Genomic DNA, 12,584 nt, shown 5'->3' on the forward strand with positions numbered 1-12,584 from the left:
CGCTGAGCACGCTTAACGGAAACACAGAGGATGGAGGCAGCGAGGAGGGGCCAAGAGCGCATGCTGGGCCCTCAAGGTTATGTCCTTGCAGCTTCCCTTCCCGGGCTTCACTCTCTTCCTCCCAATTCCCCTCACTCGCGCCACCACGGCCGTCATGGTCACTATTCAATGGGCGTTCACTGGGTGCTGGGCCCGCGCCGAGGGCCTCACACAGATCACCCCATTTAACTCCCCGGCCCTCGGCTTTCCCTCTTTCTTCCCCTCTTCGCCACGCTCTGGCCTCGGGTTCCCAGCTCCTGGGCTCCCTATGGCTTCTTGTATGGGCCCCACGGGGAGCGGGGACCTGGCCTCCCCCAAACATGTCCTGACCTATTATAGCCTCGTCGGGTCACGTCTAGAGTGAACAAGTGACCACACAGGGGATCCACGTTTCCAAGGTTGAGGTCACCTCACACAGGTGACCCGTGCACTGCACCCTTAGGGCGACGCTCCTCGCCAGCCTGAACTTGACCTTGGAGCTCTTTAGATAAAGACCAGCCTCCGGACTGCGACCGTCCGGGCCTGCGGACCTGGCTCTCCCCCCTCTGTCCAGCCTCGTCTCAGGCCAAGCTCTTGCTCCCGGTCAAGCCACCCAGGGCTTCTTGTAATTCCTCCAGAGCATCTCTCCCATCGCACCTGGGCTCTTGCTCATGCCTGTCCTGTCCTCTGCTGGGTGGCTTTGTCGCCTCCTATGTCCCCAGGCTCTCGCCTTCTCATTTCTCCAGAATCTATCAGTTCAAGTTCCTTGGGGAAGCCTCCGTGACCTGAGCCCCCCGCCAGTTGAAGGTAGACTCTCAGTGCTGGGTGTCTGCAGCTCCGGGGACCTTCATGCACAAGCTCCCCATGGCACCGCCCGGGTTTGTACTTACACACTGATTTCTGTGGCATTAGGATGCATTTTGTCTTACCTCCTGGTGAAACAGACGCTGTAGTTCACGACGTGTAAACCCTTTTAGGACCAAGAAGCTATTTCTGGGCTACAGGGGTTGGTGGCCAGGGCTGGCTCTGGGCTGTATCCTTTCTGGGCATCACTCTCGGCTGAAGGAGGCTGCCTGGCTCCAAGTTTCCCCTCCCCTGGCGGTGTCCCATATCCAGCGAGTGTGCCATGTGGGAATGCAAAGGCCTGGCCCCCTCTTCTCAATTCAGGACATCTCCGAGGGGCTGTCCCAGATGCTGAGTCTCCCTTGGGGTTGGCTGAGGCCTCTGTTGCCATGACAACACGGTCACTGTCTTCCTCTGCCCAGTCTTCCTCTTCTTGCCCTTACAGGTGCTGCTCCGGAGAGCTCTCCCCAGTGCACCTCAGGCACGTCAAGTTTACTCTATTACTTGGAAACCCATCGAGCAACCTGTGATAATGGAACGATCGCAGGACACAGAGTCTAGAATGGGATTTTGGAGCTGGGTGACCCACTGGCCGGCGTGCACCGAGGGCCCTACCCCTGGGTAAAGGCTGGCCTGCTGTAGCAATGCGACTGCGACACCTCTGTTGGCGGTGGAAAATGGGGCAGGATATTGGAGAAACGGAGGCACTGGCAGTTTCTCAGGTGGGGAGGAAGGGAGCGTAATTAGAAGTGTTATGGGACTGGATGCTTGTCGCTGGGGGCAATCAATGCGGTACAGGGACAATGCCAGGCTAAGGGTGATTAAGCACCAATTAAGGACTAAGTGCGAAGGCCAGAGGGCGGCCTATAAAGACACTCTTCTTCCTGGAGGGCACAACAGTTGAGGATCAGGCTCAGGTCCTAATTAAGAGGCAGCAGGGTGTTCCAGAAGAAGCTGAATTCTTAAAGCCAGGAGGTGTACCCTGCCAAGGTGTGGGCCTCATCACCCCTCAGCACCTCCCTCTGCCCAGCCCTCCTTCCCTCGATTCTTTAAGCTAAATTTTCCGCTGTGACAATGGGGTGGCCCATCCCAGGCTGGCCACCAGGACCGGCAGAGTGCAGGCCAACAATCCCCGGAAGACAGAACAGGTGGCAGAGGAGGGGGGATGAGCCCTGATGCAGCCGGGACTCCAGGCGAGCTGCAGTGGCTGTGCTCGTCCCACTAACCTTCCTCTTAGAAGTTTCCCCGGGAAACAGAGACCAGTCACAATGCTCCTGGGTAGAGGGAACTTAGTGTTTGAAGCTCCTGGGCCCAGGCGGCACAAGTGGTGGGCTGTCGTGGATGCGTTGTAAGCTGCCCAGATCCCACTGCAGGGCAGGGACGCTCATTTCCCAGGGGCCTGGGGTGTTGGCTAGGCCATCCCTCTCTGCACATGGCCCTGAGCCGGGAGAAGATCCTTGCCCAAGGTCACAGCCCCTCATGCAGGCGGATGCCTGGTGAGTGCCGGGGCACAAAAGCTGGCGCCTTGGCCTGCATTTGGGACACCTCTGGAGGTTCACCCTGAATCCAGAGCTCTGGCGGTGACAGCTGCAGCTCCCCCTGTGACTGAATCATGCGTCCACGTTTCCCTCTGCCCAGTCTTGCTTTCCTCAGCTCTGTTCCCACCCCTCCTGACATGTTCTCCAGAGCATTCCCCAGTGAACCTTCTCTGTGCAGCTCTCAGCATCTTAGTCTCTTTCCCAGGGAGCTGGGCCTGTGCACACACTCGGGTCTGGGGCTCAGGTCCTCTCCATCTCCTTCTTGGCTTAATCTCCAAATACGAGGTTCCTCCCCCAAGAGGGGCCGAGCTCACTGTCCCCAGACTCCTCGAGGACGCTGCTGTCATTCTGTGTCAGCCTCCGGTCACCTCCTTCCCTGGTGCCTTCCCGCATCCACCTCTGCTACTTTTCAAGAGCCCTGGGCCCCAGACTGTCCTGCCTGGTCATCCAGCTACAGAGTGAGTCCTGGTCTTTCAGGGTGAATGGGAGACGAGGGGAGGCATCACTTTGCCGATGGGACTGCACGGGGCTGAGCCCACCCTCCATGTCACTCAGGAATCCTGTGCCCAAAGCCACATGGCCTGGTATGAAGAGGAGGGAGTGAGGTGCAGGCGGTGGCCTGTGTCCCTCCCTTTGTGAAGGCCTCTGGTGGATGGTGGGCCACACCAGGAGGGTGGTGTCAGTGGGTTGCGTGAGCTTTGCCTGTGGGCACCGGAGTCCACCCCGAGCTGCAGGGTTAATGGCTGGGCCTCCAGACCGCGGTTCAGAGGTCTGGATTCGGTAGGGCTCCAAGTGTGGTTTTTCTGAAGGACACTCCCCTGCTACTTTCCCAGCATCCTGTGCTTTCAGGGGCTTTAAAATGCATGCTCTGGGTTGGTTTACATGGAACCCACCAATGTGCTACTTTATAAGTTGGTTTGCTGTCGGAGGGGCCATTGGCTTCTGCTCCTGGACAGGCTGATTTACAAGTTACTAATACTGAGAGGACTGCCTGGTGCTCCCGAGGAGCTCAGATTCTTTGCTAAATGCAGACCGCCCCACGTCCTGGTGAGATTTCAGAGCTGGCACCGGGGAGTGTCTTGCAGGCTTAATAATTTCCACGTTTACCCTTTCATGAGAAGGAGGAGTATTTTGGAAGAAAATGACTTTTTTCCTCCCTTCTGGTAGCCTTAAGAGTCTGCATTATGAAAAGAGAGCAAAGGCAAGAGATTATTTGCCCAACTTGTGGCTTTGCTGCAAAGGCCTCTGGGAAGATCTTCTCTATGTGCCTCGCTGTCTCGCTGACCACATCCTGCAACCCGGAGGCAGAGCTAGACCCCAGCGGAACGTCAGGGCTGCTTCTCACTGGAACACCCGGCCTGTGAGCTGCCGGGGAGCACGGCCAGGCGGCTGGGTCCAGTTTTCCACCGACCTGAGCAGGGGGTCCGCGGAGCCCTTCCCAGCTCCAGGGAGCGCTCGCACCCGCACCCGCACTCTCACTTGGCCCAGGGAGAGGGCACACGCTTGCCCGAGGACTCCAGCCTGGACTGCCTTCCTCTGCGAAGTCCTAGTGGCTGACTGATCACTGCTTCTCGCCTTGGGGAGGTGACAACGTTCAGAATGGAACTGGAGTGAATGTGACACAGAAGGCTTGGCCCTGGGACCCATCCCCACATGGCGACTGAAATTGCTGCCCTGCAGACACGTGGCCACTTTGTCCAGGACAAGAGACCCTAATGGGGGCTGGGCTCTGAGCCGGCAGGCTGCGGACGGGGCAGACCGCTTGAGCTGTGGCTTTCTGCCTGTGGCATCAGTGTTTGGGGACTGGTGAGAAAAACACGTGGTGTGGTCAGCCCAGCGCCAGCCGTGCCGGGCAGGTGCTGAGTTTAGTTATGACAGGGAGCAGGAGTCCGGCCTCTTTCCTTCCCCCCCAGCTAGTGACCACTGGGAACAAATCAGACCGCAGCTGTCACAGAGGTTTCACATAAGTGAGGGGCTTTATTGCGACCGCACTGAGAGGTGGCACGGGAATAGGTGCGTAGAAGTAGGTGCATGTACACGGTGCTGACCCCACTGGGTGGGGAAACGGGACCCTCTCCGCGTGTGTACCTTGGGGAGGAAGAGCCAGAGACAGCGGGAGGCACGGGGCCGAGAGGGAGGTGCCTGCTGGCAGGCGGCACTGTCCCAGGATGGAGACCCTGCGGTGGAACTAGCTGGGGGCCACCCAGCCCGGGAGGCGGGAGGGCTGAGCTGTCACTTAGATCCCTGCATGTGTGTGTGTGTGTGTGTGTGTACCCATGTGCATGTCTGGGTGCACACATGCATTCAGGTGCAGGCAGAAAGGGGGGGGGTGAATCTCGTGCTGTGAGAGCCTGAGGCCGCCCCTCAGCGTGGACCCTCGCGTGGTTGCCCCTCCTCACATCCCTTCTCTTTCTTTCTTCCCTTTAGCAGCTGGTCTCTGCTCAGCCAGCGCCTTTTTGCCATGGAGCACCTGGTGCATTTTCAGTCTGGCTGGAAATGTCACCTGGTCAGGAAGGGATGTGGCCCAGCTGTGTGTGGCGCTCGTAGAGCTGAGAGCCGGGAGCTACCCCAGTGACTGTCTGTCCCACTTCCTGCTGTCACCAATGAGGAAACCGAGGCACACAGAGGACAGGGGGTGACCAAGAGGCTCATAGCTTGTTAGCAGCAGATGGGCTCTGAACCTAGAACTCTTTTCATAGTGTGTGTTGTTGTTTTTTTAATTTGAAAAAGAGAATAGTTATAATCACCATATCTGCCTGCCACTCAAAATTAACCATTTACTGTTTTTTCATAGTTGTTATTTATTTATTTTTTGAAATCCTCACTTGAGGATATGTTATCGTTGCATCTAGAGAGAAAGGGAGGGAGAGGGAGAGGGGGAAAGAGAGAAAGCCAGAGAGAGAGAAACACTGATGTGAGAGAGAAACACTGATGTGAGAGAGAAACACTGATGTGAGAGAGAAACACTGATGTGAGAGAGAAACACTGATGTGAGAGAGACATTGATTGCCGCCTCCCTTATACGCCCAGACCGAGGACAGAACCCTCAACCCTTTGGTACAGGGGACGACGCTTAAACCAACCGAGCTGCCTGCCAGGGCGTGTTTGTCATTTTTTCTGTGTATTGTGCAAGTAATAGGTGAGGACACTAGACGCTTTCAAAGCTATGGGACCCGCCTGGATAAGCCCACCTCTGCTCCCGTGGTGACACTCTCCCAGGCCCGGGCCATTTCCGCTGCCGCAGGAGCCGCGACTGTGAGTGTGACATCCTTCCTTCCGAGCCACTTACAAATCGCGCCTCCCCACTGCGCGTATTATTTTTGTGTTTAAACTCTTAGATATTCACATAAACCTCGCTGCGTATCCCGCCGCCCACGGGCATCACGCCTGCTTTCACCTCCGCCAGCGGCACCTCCTCCTTGGAGCCCGGCGGGTTGATGCATGGCTCAGGCTCGCTGTCCGCGCGGAGCAGGCCCCTGCCCCTCCGAGGAGCGCGCCCGTGGGTGGCCGTCCTGCCGCCTGGCCTGCCTTCCGAGGGGCTTCTGGGGAGCAAGCGCACCTGGAAGCCAGAAGGACTCTTGTGTCCTGTTTCTGCCCATGACCCGAAATTGAAGGGGGGCCCTGAGTGAGTCACGTCACCATTCCCTGCCTCAGTTTCCTTATCTGTTGAAGACACCTTGCCAAGGGAATGTGTGGATAAACTGAAGCTTTATCATGGTTCCTGCGGCCCCGCTTCCACAGGATGAATGTTCTTGTTCCCACTGGGGGCTGGTCTGGGTGGAATATCTACCTCCTCCCTCCTGGTATCACTCTGTTTGTGTGTAACTTTTGTCATGGGAACACTGCCTTTTCTGGGACACCTCGGGATCTGGTGAGTCTGCAATGGGGAAGTCACCCCAGGGAGTGGAGAGGGAGGCCTCCCTGCTGAAGGGCGAGGTCATCCCCAGTGTCTGTCACCGTGGGAACAGGTGGATTCTCAGATGGAAAAAACCCCAGGGCAGATGGTGATCATAAAGGAGCTGCAAGATATTTCCACAGCAGTTTGACAAATGGCCAGTCCCTCCGCTGGGGGAGAGCTGCAGGTGGGAGGTGACTTTTCTAAGATTGCAAAGCAAGCTCGAGAGAAGCCCTGAGGTCAAACTCAGGGCTGGGGCTGCTGTCCCCGGGTTCTTCCCACTCTGCCCATCGGGAAAGAGGACTGCTTGGCTCGACAGTGGATGGCCGGTGGTGAAATTGCAGGCAGCGATGAGAGACAAACGGGAGGTAAAAGATAAACTCTGCCGGGGTAGCTGTGAAAGCCTTCATATGGGCGGTGATATGGGAGCCGTGTTTTGAAGTATGAACAGGAGTTTTCCGTATGAGGTAGAGAAAAGGACACTCCAAGCAAAAAGAGTCCATGGTCAAAGATACGCATGTATAATAAAATCAGGGAAAGCTCAGGGGATGGTTCAATGTGTTTGGAGCATGGGAAGGATGTGGGAAAATTGGACTAGGAGGAGAGATTAGGGCTTGACTGTATCACGAGGACTGCAAGGAGCCATAAGACAATTAAGGGCAGTGAGATTTGTGGCTCAGGAAGATCATGGGGAAGCCACGGGGTAGAGGGTATGTGGGAAGAAATGCAGTTCCAGGCAGAGGGACCATGAGGATGAAGATGCTGTGGTCATGGTAGCTAAGGATGCCAGTCCTGGGGACCGGAGAGCAGAGGCTGGGAGACTTATCAGGAAGCCTGGTGGTAAGGGTGGGGGGAAGGGAGAGGACGTAATGGGCATTAAGCATGTGAACATGCATTAACTTGTAACTTTTTATCATAACCCTGTGATAGAGGCATAGCGCCCCGTTTTGCAGATAAGATGACAAAGATTGACAGAAGTTAAGCAACGAGGTCCCACAAGTCCTGCAGGTCTGAAGGGTTCCAGAGTCATATCTCTTTTCCCTACCTCCTGGCTCAGGGAGCAAAAGCATCCAGCCATCCCAGAAGACTAGGGCTTCCCCCTCGGGAACCTGGGCGAACAGTGATGCTGGCAGACATCCCTACTGCTTATCAGCATCCAGCCTCCTCTCCTGTGGTTGGGTGTGGCCCTGCCACTGGTTCTGGCCAACAGGTTGAATGAAGCTGACGTACATCACCTCTGGGCTAGAGTATCTCATAGGTGGGAGACCGTCAGCTCTACGCTTCTCCTGCACCGGTGGCCATGGACACACATGTTGGGATGCAGACCCCTTCAACTGGACACCTGAGTGCAGGTGTCACACAGGCCCGTGTTGCCATGGAGTGTTGGTGGGCAATACATCCTTGTTTGAATCTGGGGATACTTAGACTTGTTTGTTACTGCAGCATGGCCTATGCTATACTGACTGAGAAAAGGGTGCCAATCCCTGAGCAGGAGAATGAAGGAGGAGCAGGCTGGGAGCAAGGGTGGGGAAGGACAGTTCTGGGCTTGGGAAGCCTGAGCTGTGGCAGAATCAAAGGAAAAGGCCATCAGCCCGGAGACTAGCAGACCTGGTCCAATGAGATCATCTCAGGCACCTGCTGTGGACAGGTCGCCGGCAAAGGCCCAGCCTCTCTGACCGCAGCCTCTCATGCATGAAGTAGAGAGAGAGAGAGAGTTGTCGTCAGTACCTCCCAGTCTCTACCATTAGGGTGCCCCGAGCTAACGTAAATAGAACCCCCAGCGAAGTGCTCAGTCCTTAGGAAGCTCTCACAAACTACAGTCGTTACCCTTGGAAAGAGGTTAAGGTTGAACTTAGGTGAAATAAAGGGCTGAGATCAGACGTCTTTCTGCTCTTGTTTGCTTGAATTCCTCTGGCTCCGAGAACTGTCCCGAGGCGCACACAGTAGGTGTTCATTTCATAGTCACTGGGCGAATGACAGAACAAAATGTACTGCAATCATTTGCTTCATGTGCCCGGTTCCACTCACCAACGGACTGGGGACTCTTGGGGGACTCTTGGATGGGAGGGGCCTGAGGTATCAATTCATCTGCTCCCTTGGTGCCCAGTGAATATCAGCTCTTAGCAAATTTGCCTTGAAATAATGAGTCATCCTGGGCTTTAGAAACAGCGAGATCTGTAGATCATTCCTCCCTGACACATGAATCGTTCAGCCTTGGTTTTCCAGGAGATCCCCACTCTTCCGGCTGTGGGTCTCTCTAAGGCCTCTGGCACCTCTTCAAGGACCTCCCCGCCCAGGCCTCATGCACAGGCGCCCGAGAAGCCCACCTTGCGGGAATCGTGTCTCCCATCCATTTTGTCCCCAAGTCCGGCAGCATTTTGGACGGCTCCATGTCTCCCTGTCCTCAGACTCTACCTGCAGATGGCTGTGGACACCTTGCCAGGAGTGGGCTGGCAGGCAGCTGCCTCCTTCACAGGCAGACGTGTATGTGGCAAGTCTGTTTATCAGGCAACGCCTTGCTGTAGCCAGAGGTGGTGGCTTAACAGTGGCAGAAACGCCCGCATTGCCTCACACGCTGCAAGTTACTCAGACGAGCCCTCGGCCTCGGCGGGCAGATAAGCACATGCCTTGGAGAGGGAGCCCTTGATCGCGGGGCAGATAAGTGCAGGAAAGGGTAAAAAAAAAAATCAACAACAGCAAGAAGCCGAGCGACCCGCTGGCGGAGGCCTTTTCATGTACACATGGGCGTGCTTCTTGTCCTCGCCAACACACGGGTGATGCAAAAGCTGTGAATTTAATTTAACTCAGTGGTCACGCAATCATGGAGCGAGAGCAAGTCAGAGCTGGAAGGGACTTTGGGGATTGTGCAGTTGAACCTTTTAATCTTCCAGGTGAGGACACTGAGGGCCACGGAGCTGTAGCGACTTGTCCAGGATCATCCAGAAAAGGTTTGGCACAGCTGGAACCAAACCCTGGGTCTCCAGACCCTCAGGCCTGCGATCTTTCCACCACATGGGATTGCTTCACAGGCTGCCACCTGACTGCTCAGGGGCACTCTGCAGGTTGTACTTTGGTGCTCCAACAGTCCTTCCTTGTTAATAACACGAATTTCCCTCTTCAGTCTGCAGAGTTAGACCGCTCTCCCTCCCCTGCTCCTGGCGCTGTTGGGGTTGACCAGTTAGCTCAAGGCACCAAGGTCTGATCATTCAGACCCCAACTGTTCCAAACACTGTTGTTATGTATGTAGAAGAACTGAGGTCCAGGTCACAGAAGCGACTTGCCTAGAGAAGGCGAAACATCTGGGTCTAAAATTCCCAGCACCCTGACTTCAATCCTCTGCATAAACAGTGAATTGAAACCGAGACGTGGGTGAAGGTGTGCACAGGGCACCGGGACTCTGGGTCTTTCCCTGTGGCTTTCCTTTGGGGAAAAATCCCATGTGTTACCTGAAGACAGACATGGAGTCTGGCGGCCCTCGCAGTACTGAAAACATCAGTGTTCTTAGTAGATACTCAATAAATGATGGTTAGATGGACGAATCCTTAGTGGCAGGATTTTGATGGAGATATTCAGACTTCTATTAGGGTTTTCAAACCACAGCATACTTATTTTTCTTTGTAAAACTTGCTTTCTGGGTTTGATCCATCAATAGAATGAAACGGAATAGTCTAGATTTTAGTTTAAAATCATTTCTATATGAAAGTAGTAGACTTATCAGTAACAATAACAAATTAATAACATCGCAAGAACGATAAATATAATTGGCACATCCTAATCTCAAATGACCTGTAACTGCAAGATGAAGTCAAACTCAATTAAAAATGATGTATAAAGTTATTTATTAAATACTAAAAAATCATATAGTAGAGATATATTTCTGATGTAAGGTCATAGTCTTTTGCCACATAGCCCCTTCACTCTGGTCACTTACTCCTGATTAAACCACTTTTAATTTTGTTAATTATTTTTGTTTGCTTTTTTTTGGCTTGATGATTAGCCAAATCATTAAATATATTAATAATGTTATTTTTGATTGAAAAAATTTAGACATCATATATCGACTCCTTCTTTATAACCGGTGAAGTGTCTGTCCATTTGGGTCACCATCCACACCTCCTTCCCCCAACTCATTTTACATATACAGGGTGGGGGAAAAGTAGGTTCACAGTTGTTCATATGGAAAATAATACAATAATTAATAAATAATAATACAAGAATAAACTTTGTGTTTTGTGTACTCACAACTGTGAACCTACGTTTGCCTCTCCTTGTATATATGTACATATACACATACACACACACATACACATACAATCTTTTAGTTACTTTGTTAGTTGTCTTTGTAAGTTTAACTCACATATGTATACATTTTTTGTTCCTCCAGGGATATATTGTTAAGATTGATTTATTGTTTGTTTTATAAACTGAAGTTTACCCAAGCTTGGTCCATAGGACTCTACCTCCTTTTCACAGATGACCTCGGGTCTTCTGCACGAATCCAGGCCAATTACTCTGCATTCCACAGAGCTGTCAACCTAGGACTTCCCTTTAGTACTCTCCTAGGTTGAATAATACGTCCTGTTCATCTTGCTTGTTTATTTCCTCTTTTGTGTTGCATGAGCAGAGCCTCCATAAACTTCCCTCTAAATAATTATGTGTCTAAAAGTATCTTCATTATCCTCTCATGCTTTATTTTACTCCCACCCTTTAGTGACAGTTTAGCAGGGTATGAAATTTCAAGCTGACACTTATCATCTTCTCTTAAACTGGAGGAGTTTCGCTCTTGGGTTCTTAGATCCATTGGTACTAATGAAAAGTATGATATTGGTTTTATTACTTTTTTTTGAGGATGAATCCTGGATAATTTGAAAGCGCTTCTCTTGCTAAAATGAAGGCAAACTACTAAAAAAAAAGGCATAAACCAGCAAAGGGCTGGGGAGGGGCATCAGCAGAGAATTCTAAAAATTTTGTGGTTTGTTAAGGCATTTGGTTATGGATCTGTTGAGACATTCATTGTACTGGCCTCTCAATGGGTTTGATTATTCTAAAGACTTTCGTCCTTCACTTCTGGAAAATTCTCTTGTATTATTATTATTTTGAAAAGTTTTTCTCATCTTTGTTTTAACCCATTTTGTCTTTTTAGAACTTTTATTAGTTAGATACTGAATCTCTTAAATTACTCTTCTATGCCTCTTATCTTTCTCTCACATTTCCATCTCATGGCTTTTTTTGTTGTGCTTACTAAAAAAATTTCCTTAATGTTACTTTCTAACATTTTAATTGAATTTTCTTCTTTTTTTGGACATCATATATTTAACTTCCCAGAACCACCACCATGTCTAGGTCAGCCAGGAGAGAAGCTGGGGCCAGGGTGATGTTCCCAGGTGATGTCCCCTCTCCACTGGCATCTGTGACCAGTCCAGTCTCCCAGGCGACCTGCTCAGGATGAAAGCTCAGTTTCTACCCATGAACATCTGGTTACAGATGAATAGTGAGGAAGCGCTAAACCTCAGACTTTCTCTCCAACTCTCTTCTCTAGGTGGAAAGGGAAGACGGCTCAGTGGACAAGGCAGGCGATTCAGTACATGGAGACGAAATGCCTTAACAGACAGATAACTTGATGCTAAAGCAGGAGAAGTCTGGGTCTTAATCAGACTATATGAGACCAATCCCCTTACAGACACAAGAGCAAGTCTCAAATCTTTCCAGACTTAATTTGCTTTCTTCCCTTCAAAGCAGCAATGGGATGCAACTGCCCACCAGCCCCCCTAAGAAATTATGTATGAAAGGACAAGTTCCCCACAAGGCCACCTGCAGAAGGGGGGAAACGGGAGCCCGAGGAAGAAAGGAAGGAAGGGAGCAGTGGAAAAGCAGCCGATAGACCCAGCGCTTGACACTAAAGGCTTAACATCAAATGCAGCCAGAAATCCATTTCCACAGTTTTATCGGCCATCCCGGACGCCTCATTTCAAAGGAAAAGATCTGAATTCAGAGACGTAACGTTGCCTTTGTTCTCTTGCCCTCCAGCCCTTGGTGCCAGTGTGGACTGTACCACAGGGACAGGGTGAGATCAAACCCCGCCTCGATCAGCTCCCTGCCCCCAGAGCTGGCCCCTGGCATGCTTAATGAAATCAGCCTTGCTATAGATTGACAATGCCCTGTCAATTATAATCATTTATCTTGGCGAGCAGAGCATCGGAACACTTAAAAGAGCAGGGGTCCAGCGGGCCCGGAACAACCCGAATAAAATTATATTGCACGGTAATCAGGGCGAGAGTATATTGCTCACA

Source organism: Miniopterus natalensis, chromosome 1 (genome assembly GCF_054644295.1).
Source record: "Miniopterus natalensis isolate mMinNat1 chromosome 1, mMinNat1.hap1, whole genome shotgun sequence".
Taxonomy (NCBI): domain Eukaryota; kingdom Metazoa; phylum Chordata; class Mammalia; order Chiroptera; family Miniopteridae; genus Miniopterus; species Miniopterus natalensis.